Here is a 17,097-nt window from a genome sequence, read left to right on the forward strand (position 1 = left end):
CTTGTTATATAGGTCATTATTGACACACGTTTGCAATCTAGGAGACATCATCAACTGCTCACTTTTCCTTGTTCCATATTCAACCAGTTGATAATTCTTTTTGATTCCAACTCCATAAATTCTTTCATTTATGCTTTATTTTCTCAACTCATATTGGTACCATCCAAGTTTATATTCATATCACCTCATATTCATATTTCTGCAATACTCTCCTTATTGTGTCCATCCTTTCACCTTTCCAATTCATGCTTTATATACACCTAGGAAGCTGACATTCTTAATGCACAGATCTGGCTTTCTTGCTCAAGAAATCAAAGTGGCTCCCTCTTATTTACCCTAGAAGATTCAAATTCTTTCATCTGTCATTTAAAAACCTTTACAACCTGGCTCTGACTTATCTTTCCAGATAAATTTCACATTATTCTCTATCATGTATTTTATGCTTTCAAAAATTATCTAATATATATATATATATGGATGGATGAATACTATCCACACATATTCATGTATCTATATATCTAGGTATATGTATATATTTTATGTATATCTACACACATGTATATGTATGTATGTGTGTATGTATAAGAGGTGTCACCCATATGGAAGATGTTGAGGAACTTGCTTAAGAGAAAAAGGACAGTCACCTGCATTGGCATTCTACACTGTCTTACTGTGTAGTTAGGAACAGACTTTATCCATTGACCCCATAGCTAGAACTATCTACATCTTTAAAATTCCTGCAAGTGGGTTGGGTGTTTTCATATTCATGATGAATTCATATTCACCTTCTCATTTGAGGGTAAACAGCAACTTCATTGCTAATGGATAACACCACGTGGTTAAGGAGAAGAGCCTAGAGTTTAGGCCTTTTTTCATTTTCTCTTTTAGTTTCATTCCATTGCTCAGTCTCCTGAGTGGAAAATTTCTTTCGCCTAAAACTGAAAAGGAAGAATAAAAAAGTTTATGGCTCATACAAGTTTGCTTTGCAAAGCTATGAAAATAGAACAACAAATTGTCACAACCAGAGAGGGAAAAAAAAACACAACCTCCTTCACAATACTAACTTTAGAGAAAACAAATCTCTTTGTCCTGAATGCAAACATAAAGAAAGTTTGAAAAATAGTTTGTTTTTCTAAAAGTATAAAAACCTGGCTATCAGGTCATTTTGTGAGTGGTGGGGTAGGATGATGGGCACTTCTTTGAAATAATTCTCACTTCTATGTGTTTGAATGAGCTTTGTCCTGATCTATTATCCTAGATTTTATTATTGCATTGTTTGTTTTTACCCCAATATAGCCATCTCCAACTCTTGCCTGTCTTGGTCACAAAACAGTAAAAACACTACACAAGACTATTGACCTTTGATTACTAGAACTTTTTCTTGAATTTGCTCTTGATGCATCATTGATTCCCTTCACCCCAAATATGACCTCAGTTTACTATCCAGAATCCTTGAACCTTGATAAAAGGCACTGACACCTTCTTTGAACTTTCCCTGACTCAATAATCTTGTATATGAAGTTCTATCTCAAGTTTTTCTTTTTCTTCATTGACAATATTATAAATTGGTATTGAACAGAAATCTAGTGAATCTTCCTGGATATTGCTCCATTTTGTCTGCCATGAGATTCTATCAGAGATGCTAATTTCCTCATGCCTCGTGTTGATCTCTAGACCTAAAGAGTAAGAAGTACAATTTCTAACATAATTGTTTGAATTACAAGATATTCACATACTCCTTAAATAAGGCCACTTGATTTTGCATATCATTGACTTTAGGATTATAATTCTTAAATCTATATCAGGACCATTCATAATTAGCTTTTCCCTCAATTAGAAACTAATGATATTGACTTTGCCTAATTAGAAATGATAATTTTCCCCATCATTTAAACAATAAGAGATGGACATATAGTTTTGGTTTATATGGCAAAATTTCACTTTACATTGTAAGTACTTTAATTATTTCATGTTTGTATCACCTGTGGACAACAGAAAGCACAGCAAATAATAAGTACTTAATAAATGCTTGTCGATTACTTAATTGCTACTAAGTTCAATATAAAATGAGAATCTTCTAGATCTCACACTCTAGGGAAAGAATAATTTTAAGAATTTATGTCCTTCAGAATACAAAAAAATAAGACTAACATCCTCCAAAGAGAAAAAGTATGGTTCTATCAGGATAACCTCTGATACTAAGCCTTAAACTAGTAATTCCTACTGGATAATTCAGAATTATTCCAAGTTATTTGGTCACGCACATGCTGGAAGTCTGAAATGCACTGATGCTACCTAATATTCTTATCTCATGAACACTTATAAGATTCCTAGGTCCAAGCTCCGTCATATCATATATTATTTAAATATAACTAGAAAGATATATAACTAAAGAAGGACTTTAGATTTCATCTAATCCAACCCTTTCATTTTGTAAATAAGGAAACTAAGGCACAGAGATTATTAAAAAAAATTGCCAAGGATCATCTAAATAGTAAGTTATATGAGGTCATAGTAAACACTAATCTTTCTGACTCTAAGTCCAAAATTCTTTTGGCTCATTCTTAAATTCAGCCTGACCCAGATTAAAATGTAACCAGGAAATATTTAACAAAATAAATAAAAATGCAGTAGAATACAGATAATATTAATATGGAATTTTCTAAATCAATATGTGACTAAGAGGAATCTTTGTGAATAGTCCAATGGCTCCCATTCCTATTGGTGTTTAACCCAATTGCATTACACCATGCTTTTTCTCATTACAGTGGGTTAAAATACTTAATACTGACCATAAAAAGCTCATTGATACTGGTTTCATTTCAACTTTTTAAAGGGCTAAAATCTATGTACATTCATAACTGTACTTATCAATGTGCCTTTCACATAGTAGTGTTCAGGTGTTCATTGAATGAATTAATTCTTAAATCTGAAGAATTTCATGGATAGCGACTTTGTGAGTATTTTGATGCATCCCCATTCATCCTAAGGATTCTTCTATTCTAATAGAAAGATTTAATATGGTCAATTGGTTTTCTCAAGAAGTTGCCCTACATTTGGTCATCACACTTACAATATATTGATGATTTGTGTATTTGTAGATTGGATGTAATTTAAATATTACAACTCTCCATGATCCTTTGGCTGTGCACATAAGAACATTTGGATTCAAAATCAAGATCTTAGTCTAGTCTTTGTTACAAAAGAAACGGCTTTACAAACTATGCAAAGGAGGTCATGAGGTACAGTGAGGATAGGAGAGAAAAACCCTAGTTCTATACACAGAGGACCTTGGATCAAATCTTGCCTTTCACAGTTACTACTTATACAATTTTGAACAAATCATTTAATCTCACTGGGACTCAATTTAGATTAAATATCTTCTAAGTTTCCTTTCAAATTTATGATTCTGTGATTCTTAGTGGTCTAAGAAGCAAAAGGACAAATCAGAAGGTTAGTGGGAAAAAGGAGTAGCTCAGAAAAAAAGAAATAATTATATTTAATTAGATGGTAGCTTGATGGTAATTGAATTCCTGTTTGAGAATCTCATGCAGTAAGATCAATCGACAAGCATTTATTACGTGCTTCCTACGTACAAAGTGAGGTGAGAGGCACTGGCAATATAAAGGCAAGAATCAAAGCCTGCTCTGAGGAATATACATTCCATCAGGGGATACACGTAAATGATGAATAAATGCATAATAAATATAGAAGAAATACATTATAGTTTAAGGAGAATACATACACACCCATATATGAACTGATTAATCATGTCACAACTTGATTACTTGGTCATACAGACACAGTTCTCGTCTAGAAAGAATATAGTGGCCACAAACTGTTTTGTGTTTTGTTTTGTTTTGTTTTTATAGTCTCTGAGATAAACATTCTACTTTTTCAAGGCTGAATTGATAGTTTAGCAAATGTAGCTTCAAAACTGCTGAAGAGAAATATTTAAATAATCTTTTAATTTGCAATTTCAGGATATAAACCTTTGGAAGTGAATGTGTAATTTAAAGACATATTTGAAACTTTTAAGATCTTAAAACAATTATCCTATGATCTCAGAAGAAGCATTTAAAAGATACATACATTTAAATTTGGTAATTTTGAGGGAAGAATAACTCTACCATTTTCCTAGATGTTTCTTTGTCTTGATTCAATCAAATGTGAGTTGAATGACAGGTATACAGTATGATCCTACCAGATCCTTTAAAAAAGGAACAACTTGAATCTCTTAACATAAACTGAATTAGAGCACTTTTTTAGAGTACTATTTCCACTTCCCTGCTTTAAGACACTGGGTATTGATTGTTTTGAAAGGTACATTGTGTACTATGTCAAAGATTTCAATATTCTATGGAGAAGTCAGAAATGATCAAAGTCCAATCTTGAATGCAGGGCTATATAATTATTTCCAGAAAGTGATATTCAGTAATACTTTTAATATTTATTGGGGGCACTGAAATACTGTTTCATATCTGTTTTAATGGGAAAAAATGGTTGCACTATTGAATTATTTCCTGAATATTGAAGGCTGGATATAGGTCCTTGAATTAACTGTATTAGGTAAATATTTCTCTATACATTTTCAAATTGATTCCTTAGATTAATATAAAAATATTCATATATGTATATATCTATTAAATATGTACATGTATATATATATAATTTATTTAAATTCATGTCTCTAATAGTCATCCAGGGTATCATGACTGGCAATCTTCTATAAATTTTTTAAAGGTAAAGTTTCACAAAAAACTTTTATTCCTATTTTTCTTGTACTTCTGTGATTGATAGAAACAGTGCTAGTAGCAAATTGCTTGCTGAACTGAAATTCAGAGACTAGGTCACTTTCCTCAATTGCTTCAAATAATTGGGCATTTTTCTTGGAGTAATGTTATTTAATAGTTGCAAAAAATCTGTGATTCGTCATGAATATACTATAATTACTAGGAAAACTGGCTACTATACTGGGCCACTGCTTATCCTGTGAGTGGGCCTCAAAAATAAAAAGGTCTTATGGATGTTGGAGCTCCCATTAAAAGGATTTTGATTTTATTCCACTTAATCATGGACAGCTTATGGAAATTGTTTCCTTTGGAGTATTAGGGTTTGTTTTTAATATATAAATATATAATTTAAATGTGGCAAAACACTTTACTTGATTTCATTGTCATGTATTAGAATAAAAAATGCAGAATATTATACCTTATACTTCACCAACAACTTCCACTCTGAACTCACAGTTTAATGCCATCATTAAATTGTGTGTGCAAAATCAGGCATGTAATTGAATTACACCTGTAACTGGTTAATTGATGGCACAATTGGGTGACTGTGTCATCTTAGAGGAACATGAAGCCAAATGAGCACACTGTAGAGAGCATGATGGACATTTCATAATGTGAGCTTTTTATACCTCCCCAGGAATTGGAATAATGTAGAGGTCTGGTACAATCAACTTAATGTCCATTATGCAAAACCATTCCTCTGGGGATTGTGACAGGTACAAAACTCTTACCATTAATACACAGGTGAGAACTTCAGAAAATAGAGCAGATTTGTGATCAGAAGCCTGAGGATCGAGTATTACTTTTGGATCTTGGGCAAGTCTCAACTTCTCTGGATCTCTGAGTTTTATCACGTGTAAAGAGAGGTAATTGTTTTAGATGATCTCTATTTTTTTAAGTTTTAGGCTCATATCTGCTTCATTACTTGCCAGTCTGTGTGCCTATCTAGCTTCCCTTTATCTACCTAGCTAGCCATCATTTAGCTTTCATTTCTCCATCTCTATTTCTTTATCTGTCTCTCTCTGGAAAAACAAAAACATTTCAAATCTTATTCTGATATCTCATTTTATATGGGTGTATCTATGTATTTTTGTTGTGTATTTTATGCATGTGTATTTTGTGTGTGTGTGTGTGTGTGTGTGTGTGTGTGTGTGTGTGTGTGTGTACAGGTTACCCTGAAATCTCCAGTATTGCTGGTGGTAATTATAGCAACAATGATGATAATGATGATAATGATGATAGCTAGCCTTTGAATAGGACTTCAAAGTTCGCAAAAATTTTACAAAAATTATCTCATTTGGAATTCACAAAAACCCTTTAAAATAAGTACTATTATTATTGCCATTTTGCAAATGAAGAAATTCAGACTGAAAGACTTTACCAGAGTGAGCAAGTGAGGCAGGATTGAAATTTGAGTCTCTGTGATACTTTGCATTGTGCCACCTAACTGCTTAAGCAGTAACCAGCAGACCTCAAAGATATCATATCTAGTCAGAAAGAGTTCAAGTAGAAGCAGGTACTGTCGTGGACTACATCAGGCATTTCTCCTACTCAAATGATTCATGTGGATTTATATTATCTCTAAAAAGAGAGACAGACTTATGAGAAAGAAAACTAGCCACATTCTGAGGAAGAACTGTGGGAGAAGAAACACAGAAGAAAAGCAACTGTTTGAACACATGGGCTGATGGGGATATTATTGGAGATGTAGACTCTAAACGATAACTCTAGTCCAACTATCAATAATATGGAATTAGGTCTTAATCAGAGATACATGTAAAACCCAGTGGAATTGTACATCAGCTAAGAGGGGTTGGGGAGCTTGGGGGAGAGGGAAAGAACATGAAACGTGTAACTATGGGAAAATATTCAAAATAAAAATAAATAAAAAATAAAGAGAGAGACAGATAGACAGAGATAGACAGACCGAGAGAGACGAAGAGAGGGAGACAGAGAGGAATAGAGAGGGAGAAAGAGGGAGAGAAAGAGTGAGAGAGAGAGAGAGAGGGATAGAGAGGGAGAGAAAGAGTGAGAGAAAGATAGAGGGATAGAGAGAGAGAAAGAGAGAGGAAGAGAGAAAGAAAGAGAGAGAGGGAGAGAAAGAGGGAGAGGGAGAGAGAAAGAGAGAGAGGGAGAGAAAGANGGATAGAGAGGGAGAGAAAGAGTGAGTGAAAGAGAGAGAGGGACAGAGAGGAAAGGAGAGAGGGATAGAGAGGGAGAGAAAGTGAGTGAAAGAGAGAGAGGGATAGAGAGGGAGAGAAAGAGTGAGTGAAAGAGAGAGAGGGACAGAGAGGAAAGGAGAGAGGGATAGAGAGGGAGAGAAAGTGAGTGAAAGAGAGAGAGGGATAGAGAGGGAGAGAAAGAGTGAGTGAAAGAGAGAGAGGGACAGAGAGGAAAGGAGAGAGGGATAGAGAGGGAGAGAAAGTGAGTGAAAGAGAGAGAGGGATAGAGAGGGAGAGAAAGAGTGAGTGAAAGAGAGAGAGGGACAGAGAGGAAAGGAGAGAGGGATAGAGAGGGAGAGAAAGTGAGTGAAAGAGAGAGAGGGATAGAGAGGGAGAGAAAGAGTGAGTGAAAGAGAGAGAGGGACAGAGAGGAAAGGAGAGAGAGAAAGAAAGGGAGAGAGAGAGAAGGAGAGAGAGAGAAAGAGAGAGAGGGATAGAGAGGGAGAGAAAGAGTGAGAGAAAGAGGGAGAAAAAGAGTTCAGTTTGCAAATATATGTATGCATATATGTATATGTGCTTGCACAAAGCATTTCCCATTCTATATATGTGTATATAGATGTGTGTATATATATATATATATGCATCTTGTGTGTATGTGCATAGATGTGTATGAACAGAAACATGTATACTGTGTAGCCTCTAGAATTTAAGGTCCTTTCAACAAAATATTATTTTAGTGGCTGTTCTTATATCCAAGTACCCAGCAGAGCCTGGAATATAGTAGGTGCTTAATAAATGCTTTTGATTTATTTAATGATGACTAGATTATATATTTTCAAAACTGCTCTTTTCAAGAGAGTTCACGACTAGTAACAAATGAATCTAATGGCTTCATCAAGTCTTTCAATTCTCGAAATGGTAGAATAGTTATAATTTATATCCTTTTACATCGTTATAATAATAACTAGTAGCATTTATTTAGAATTTTAAAGTTTGTAAAGTACTTTACATGTTATCTCATTAATTTTGATCAATGATGTACTCATTTGAATTAAATTTACATTCATTTAAATGGAATGTATTTATAATATTTATGCATTTTAATTGACTTAGACTTTGGAGGACAACTTACTATACTGTTGTGAGCAAAGGGAGTAATAAATGTCCAAATGGTATATGTTCTTCTGGAATAATCATTATAGATTCATTTTCATCAAGTATTTTTGGTGAATAAATAGATAATTTTGTGATGAAAACTTCATAGAATTTCATAAAATAAAAAATTCATAATGAGCCTTAATATATCTGAATCAGTGATATTTTGTGTGTAATGTAAAAGGGCACCAAGCACAGAATAAATATGACCATTACTCTTTGTTTTATGCCCAAAGCCTCTATCTTGCCTCTCTAAGATTTGTTGCCAAGAGCAAGCTGTAAGGAGTCCTTGCGTGCTATGGAGATTCTCCTTAAAGTTAAGATTTTCTTTTTCTACGGGGGTTGTAGAATGTTTACGTTTCAGAACTAAAAACAACTTGTATTTTTGTAGTAGTTGTTATTCAGGAATTTTCAGTTGTGTCCTACTCCTTGTGATCTCTTATGGGGTTTTCTTAGCAGAGACATACTAGAGAGATTCGCCATTATTTTTTCTACAGATCGTTTTACAGATGAAGAAACTGAAGCAAATGATGTTAAGGGACTTGTATAGGGTCATACAACTAGTAAATAACTGAGGCCAGATTTTAAGTTAGGGAGTCTTCTTGACTTAGGACTTGCCATTTTATTTGCTAAGACACCTTTCTGCCCTAAAAAGTGAAAGGGTTTATAGAGGACATCTACTTTCATCTCCAACTTTAAAAATTCCAAATCTTCACTGATTCCTCTATGTAAAATGTGGGAAATATTAAAGCTCATTTCTAATACTCTTAGCCAGCCTCCTTAGAGATTATCTACTTTAACATCCAAAAATTAGCTATTCTAAATACAACTACTAGTACTAGTTCTCATTTATAAAATGTGGAAAACTCGTTATGAGCAAACATCTTGATATTAACACCTTTTATCTGTAAGCCTTTTGCCATCTGCCCCCCTAACCCCCACCATCCATACCCTAAGTACCTCCAACAGAATGACAATCTTTGAGCTTGGCAATTGGACTTTCTCTTCTTTTTTTCATATACAGAGACTTAGAAATGGGTGCAGTGGGACCTCAGCATTCTATTGAAGCCAATTTAAAATAATATATTCTGAATTCTTTCCCAAATTTGTAAATTAGGTTTCAGCAAAACTATATATTGAGTTGCCTTATGACAATGGATTCCTGTTCAGGTTTGGGCAACTGATGACAGATGGCAAAGTTCATTTAAATGAGGACCTGAAATAAATGGGAAATGATGACAGGAATAGGTGTGTGCAGTGCCTCAATCAAGATAAATCTGGCATGCTGGGGAAACCAGCTACATGAATAAAAACTGATTGTGACAAATGATTGGCTACTTATGCAGCAAAATTGATAAATCTTTTGCTTAACAGGCTTTCAGAATGCTCGAGCCTACACAGCATGTTCAGGGTAAGTATTCTCTCAACCTAGAAATCTTGTCTAAAAAGGGTACAACAATGGAGCTCAATGACTTCGATACCACTAAGAAAAATGCAATCCCAATGTGGCGAACCAGAGCAAGTTGTCACTTTTAGTGGTCATGTTTCCATAACTTTTGATTATCATAAATGGATGCAACTTGGCAGCAAAAACTAGCAAAACATATCAGGACAGCTGGTAAATTCATATGTCTACTATTGTCTCCATTACAGATTTAAGTGCTTTAATTTGCATGTGTTTGCATTGTCATTGCCTGCAGGTGTGGGCAACTTAAGGAAGACATGTGCTGGAAATTTCTAAGAGGATGTAATATTCTAGAGAAAATATCCCTACTTGGAAAAAGTGTTAGGAAATCATTCAATTCGTTAAACATTTATTAAGTCCCTACTATGTGCCAAGCATTATGTTAAGCACTAGGCATAAAAAAGAGAGGGAGAAAGAAAGATAATCTCTGTCCTTTAGGAGTTTAAAATCTAATGAAGGAAGACAATACAAAAAAAAAAAAAAAAAAAAAAAAAAAAAGGAAGATGACAAATAGATTGCCAAGAAGTGTCTGGTACAGGGGCATTATGTTCCACAGAGTTAAAACCTAGCAAAGCTGCTGTTGGAAAAAGGAGAGTTATCTGGAAAGTTCTGAGCTCTCTAAATGAAGACTTTGGTAGGAATTTATTGCTTCACTTTCCAGAACTCCAAACAGAGAGAAGAGGCAACTGAAGGAGCAGAGGAGATTTTGATGATCAACAAATGAGTCAATTTGCCTGGTGATGAGATTGCAGTTCATCAACTTAATTAGAGACATCATGATCTGTAGACTAAGGGGAACTAATAATGGAAAGTAGTTACCTGGAGAGTTATTCAAACATATTCTTCCATGCAACAAATGATTGTTTTTTTGTTGATTTGTGGAACTTAGTTTTGGAGACAAAATCATTAAGTGCTGGTCGTGACCTCAAGAAGCTTACTACTTAACAGAAATGGCATGTTCACAAGAAAATCGAATGTTATGTTGAATGTGATAAACGTTAGAAAAGTTAATTAGTAAGTCATTCGATAGCCTTCATTCAGCACAGTGCCTGGCACATAGCAGTCAAAAAATTCTTGACTGACCAAAAAATGCTCTGACTTTGAGAAAAGAGAGAGAACATCATCAGAAAAGTTTATTTTAAGGAGATGCTTTTAAAGTTCCTTGAAACATGAGTAGTGTTTTTGTAGAGAGAGAGATGGGCACATCCAGGAATGAACAAAGATTCCATTGTAATAAAGGTAATGTATATTTGAGTTACAAAAATCAGAATACATAACTAGAAGAAAGAAAACATTGAGGGAATGAGTAGGAGAGAATTCTCCAAAAGGTAGATTGGGGATAGATTAGAGATGTTTTTAAATGCCAGATTAAATTTAGAATTTTTCTGTTAGGCAATAAGGACACTTTTAAGATTTTTAAGTAAGTTATGCTTAAGATTAATCTGTTGGGGACAGCTAGGCAGCACAGTGGATAGAATGCCAGGCCTGTAGTCAGTGGCTTAAATGTGTTCCCAAATACTTCCTAGATGTGTGACCCTGGGCAACTCACTTAACCCTATTTGCCTAGCCCTTGTCCTTCTGTCTTAGAAGGGACAAAAATTACAAGGACAAAATGTAAAGATTAAAAAAAAGATAAATCTGATGGCTGTGTATGAGAAAGATTGGGGGAGGGAATAGTAGCAAATATTGTGAAAGAGGAATGTATAGACTGAATAATGATGAGGACTCCTAAGAAGAAATTAAAGGGAATCATTTTTCCAAGCTAAAATCATTCATTTGGGCCACAGGCAAGTAACCAAAGCAAGAAGTGTGGAAAAGGGGTGGGTATGGAGCTCTTTTTCTCTGAACCCAGAGTGATATTGTAGATAATCCCTGGTTTTAAGACTTGGCATAGGTCTGCAGCATGGATTCTCTCTCCCTGGAGATATTGCTAAGACTTCGTCCAGGGGCTAGTGACTAGAATAAAACACCAAAAAAAAAAAAACAACCTTTCCAACTATGGGACAGGGTTTGGGGCCATCAACTGTCTACTGCAGCTCCATACAAATTCAATATGCAGTTGCCTAGACCAAAATGTAAGGAGTAAGGAAATTTAAGATGTCAAAGTAAGGAAAGCACAAGAGGTCAGAAATTTTATCAGAGTATACCTGAAGTCATAAATGTCAAATACATGGCCCATAAAACACTCAATTGTGACCTGAACCAGATTAAAATATAATTGAGAAATATTTAATGAGATGAATAAAAACACAATGCAATGGAAACTGTTAATTCATGGTTTAAGTTAATATACAAGCCAGAGGGATCCTTTTTTATTTTAATTTGATACACACTGCCCTAGATCATATTGCTTAGGGAACCCTGAAAATCTACAGCTACCTAACCTGACCTGTCCCTGTGATTCTCAAAGGACACAAAATGAAAAACCTAGAGAAGATATCATCAAGATCCCTGATAATACAGAGTTGTTTCTCAGTCATGTCTAACCCTTCATGACCTCATTTGGTGTTTTTTTTCTTGTTTTTTTTTTTTTTTTTTTGTGGGTCTGTTTTTTTTTTGCAAAGATACTAGAGTGGTTTGCCATTCCTTCTCCAATTTATTTTATGATTGAGGAATAGAGGGGAAACAGTTAAATGACTATGCCAGGATCACACAGATAGTAGAGGTCAAAGGCCATATTTGAACCCAGGAAGATGAACATTCTTCACTCCAGTCCCCAAACTAGACACCCTGATAATACAAAGTCAGACTATACAAAGTTCTAATATTCCCTCCAGAATTCCAAAGGGCCTGGATCTAACACAAAATCCCAATCCAGGAAATTAGGCTGCCTGAATCAGTATATAAGAAAAAACTCTCAACATAATAAAGTTATGATGCCAGGATAACAAAAACACATCATCAGGAGAGAATAACCACCAAACACCTACAAGGAAAATCTCAAAGGAAAATATTTCCTACCTATTAGAATACTTAGAATTTCTAGAACAAATGAAGCAAGGAGTTTTTTTAATGAGTTTAAAAACATATTATGAAAGAAATGAGAGCAATAGTTGAAAGAATGAGAAACCAAAAGAGAGATTTTGAGGGAAGAAATAGAAATTGAATTAACAACTTAGATCCAGTAAAAAAAATAAAATAAAAAAAGACTGCTTGAAAATTAAAATGGACCAAAATAAAGTTAATGACTTCAACACTGGAGAAGAAATATTGAATTAAAATCAAAAGATTTAAAATAGAAAAAAGTATATAAGGTCACTTATCAACAATTGACCTAGAAAACAAATCAAGGAGACACAATCTAAAAATCATTGAACTAACAAAGTCAAAAACAAAAAAGAGAAGAATTGAGATATTACATTTTAAGAAATAATAAAGGAAAACTACCCAGATCTACTAGACTGAGAGAAAAAAAAGTGAAAATAGAATCTAGTGGTAACTTCCTGAAAGAAATTCTAATATGAAATCTACCAGGAACAATACAACCAAAATCTAAGGCTTCCAGTTTAAAAACAAAAACAAAGAATACTTCAAACAACCAAAAAGAAAAGAGCTTAAGAACTAAAGATATACAGCTAGAATCACACAAGATACAGCAATTATTACTATAAAAGAAAGGGAAATTTGAATATAATGTTCCAAAAGGAAAAAAGATAAAAGACAAAGGAATACCTTAGCCAGCAAAATTGATTATAATACTGTGAAGGAATGAGAGGAGGAATGGAAGATGGAATGACTCTAATGAAATAGTGGACTTCAAATCTATTTTGATGAAAAGACTAGAGATCAGTAGAAATTTGGAAATAGTAGAACAGAAGTTGAAAGAAATATGAAAAACAAATAAATTCAAGTGAACAACCAAAAAGGACTTTATAAGGATTAAGTAGTCATACTCTTGTGGAAGGAAGATGATACAAATGCACTCTTAGAACCTTAATATTGTCAGAGATCATAGGAGGATTGGTTTTTACTTTTTTATTTTTTAATTACATGGAGAAACATTTTTGACAATTTTTTCTGATATTTTTATGATTCAGATTTTCTCTGTCCCTCCTTCTAACCTTCCTCAAGGTGGTAAATAGTCTGATATAGGTTATACCAGTACTTTAGTGAAATATGTATTTCTTTATTGCTCATGCCATGACAAAGACACATAACATACATACAATAAAAACTCATGAAGGAATGGTATGCTTTGATTTGCAGTAAGACTACCAACAGTTCTTTGGCTATAGATAGAATTCTTCACCATGAGTCCCATGCGGATATCATGAAAACTTGCTTTGCTGATAATAGATTATTGCTTTTTCACAGCTGATTAATGTACATTTCTGCAATATGCTCCTTATTTTTCTCATTTCGCTTTGTATCAGTTCATCTAAGTCTTTCCACATTTTTCTGAACTCATTCTATTTAATTTCTTATGGCACAATAATATTCTGTTGCAAATACAACAAATTGTTCATCCATTCCCTGGATGATGGACACTCCAGTTTCTAATTCTTTGCCATGACAAAAAAAAAGCTGCTAAAATATCTTTGTACAAGTGGGTCCTTTTACCTTAACTCTGATTTCATTGGGATATAGACCCAAATTGGTACTTCAGAGTCAAAGGACATACATAGTTTCATGACCCTTTGGGAATGGTTCCATATTGCTCTCCAAAAATAGTTGTATCGCTTCACAACAGTATATTTAGTATCCCAATTTCAACTTACTTTCCTTTTAGTCATATTAGCCAATCAAATATGGTTGAGATTTGAATCTCAGAGTTGTTTTAATCTGCCATAGAAGGATTTCAGAACTCAGATCAATGCATTGACCAACCATAATTCTAGAGGGTTGATAGTAAAAAGTGCTACCATCTACTAAAAAGAAGTAAGGAACACAAAATACAGAATAGAATATACATTTTTGACCATAGCCAATGTGGACATGACCACATCTTTGGTTATGTGTATTTGTAATCTGAATTTTCTTTTTTTCTTTCATAATAGTGGTGGTGGTAGAAAGAATAAATAAATGGTTGTTAAATGAAAGAAATCTGGCAAAGAAAAATAATGAAAGGGGCCTACATGAACCTGATGTGTTCTCTTCCAAAAGAAAAAAAGATAACTTGAAATATGAATCTCTGTAGGTAAATGGAAACTAATTGGGATGCTATTGAAATAGTTGAACTATGTTATTAATATCTAAACTATACCAACAGTAGGGATAGAAAATAGAAAGGCAGGTATAGAAACAGGCAGCACTAAAAGGAGTCATCATCATTATTACCACCTTTATTTTTGACATGATTTTCCCAATCTCCCTAGCAGTTAGATCAGAAGCTTCTCATTCAGGGTTAGCCTGTGTCTGTTTTGCATGGAACCCATAAATAGCAACATGGGCATATGTTTTTTTCTACATTATAATATGTTTCTTGAAATTAGAGAATGTTTACTTTTGTAATTGTATCACCATTATTTAGCACAGTATCTAGCAGATAATCGTTAATAAATGTTCCTTTAAATTAGTGGAACTTTTGATCAATCATCCCTTGCACATATATAGTATTTCATAGTTGCCAGACTTTTCCACATGTTGGTTAATTTGATCTTCATAACCACTCTGAAATAGTTAGTGAACATATTATTATCTAAGATGAGCTAATTGAGGTTTAGAGAAATTATATGATTTGGAATCAGTTAATTTTTGCATCTAAAAAGGACCTTAGAGAACATTATAGGTGTTGTATAAGTTTGATGATGGGACAAGTACAGCACAATCTAGTCCAATCTACTAGATGGCTGGCACACATCTAAAAGTAGAAGTGGTGATTACAAAGAATCATCAGGGTTTCATCAAGAACAAGTCATGCCTGGCTCATTCCCTTTAAAAAAAGTATAAAATAGTAGATGAAACAAATGCAATAAATAGTTTACTTAGATAGATGGAAAGTTTTTGACAAAATATTTCTTGCTCTTCCTGTGGAAAAGATGGAGAGATCTGAATTATATTATAATGTGACTCAATGGATTCAGAAATAACTGGTTTACCAGAAATCAAAGAGGAACTATTATTGATTCCGTGTGGAAATGGAATGAGAATAGATCTTCAAGAGTGGTTTAAAAAAGAGGAAAAAATAAAAAGTAACAATGTCATTAATGACAAAGTAAGGGGAAGAGAAAAAGAATAGGAAAGCACAACTCTATTGTTATATTTAGGACTGTTTTTGGTATCAGGAGCTTGTATGCATCTTCTTAAATTCAATTAGCTTATCAATTTTATAAAGGCATTTATGTCAACTCTCAAGATATTGATATTTCAACAATAAATAAAAATAACTGTTCCTAAGATGCTTATTTTGTAAACTCTTGCTTTCCATCTTCAAATTAATATATGGGTAGTATTTCTAAGGCAGAAGAGTGGTTTTTATGGTTAGGCAATGAGGATTGAGTGACTAGTCTAGAGTCACAGAGCTAGGAAGTATCTGAGGTCACATTTAAACTCAGGACCTCTCATACCATGGCCTATCCACTGAGCCACCTAGCTGCTCCCAGCATGAGATATTTCTAATGGAAAAATCAAATATTTCTTTATATTAGATCCAACCAGCCTCTCAGAGTAAACCCTCACTCCAAGAGTGCCTGGCAGTTAGATACCAACAGTGTCTAAGGCTTCTCAGAATTCCCTTTAGAAATTCTCCCCAAGATTCCAGCTGGAATTTAAGGTAAAACTGCACTATTCCCACTTATTCAATATTTAATTAATCCCAATACCTTTAAATAATGGTTACTTTGGAGTTTTAGTTTTAATGGTATCCTTATAGAGGGCATGGCTTTGTTATACAAAAGATTTCTTTTTAATGATATTGCTTACTATATACCAGTAATTATGCTAAATATTTTAGAATATGAATAATAGCAAGAAAGATAGTTCCTGTACTCAAAAAACAAATGTAATATAAGAAATATAAGAATTAATTAATATAAGAAATATAAGAAAATCAAGGGATAGGGATGGTAAAGAAAATGTGGACAGATGGGAACTTGTCCAGCAGTAGAATCATGATAGCCTGGGCATCCTCCTTAAAATGGAAGATCTGGAAGGAATCAACCCATCAGAATATTGGGACAGAGATTGCTTCCAATATGAGAAGTGTAGGACCAAAATGAACTTTAGGTTAAGGAGGTATTTTTGGCATGGTAAGAAAAAAATTCAGGAATACAAGCTGGAGAGAAATGTACTATATATTTTACTCATATCACTAATGTTAAGCAACTTTTAGTCTATTTTTTGGGGACAGCTAGATGGCTCAGCAGCTGGGCCTGGAATCAGGAGGGTCCAAATTAAAATCTGACCTCAGACATTTACTAATTTGGATGACTCTAGGAAAATTACATGACCCTGCTTGCCTCAGTTCCTCATCTATGAAATGAACTACAGAAGGAAATGACAAGCTACTCCAGTGTTTTTCCCAAGACAACCCAAAATAATGTCATGAAGAGTTGACTACCACTCAACAACAACAATGAAACTG

The sequence above is a fragment of the Gracilinanus agilis genome, chromosome 3 (assembly GCF_016433145.1).
Source record: "Gracilinanus agilis isolate LMUSP501 chromosome 3, AgileGrace, whole genome shotgun sequence".
Lineage (NCBI taxonomy): Eukaryota > Metazoa > Chordata > Mammalia > Didelphimorphia > Didelphidae > Gracilinanus > Gracilinanus agilis.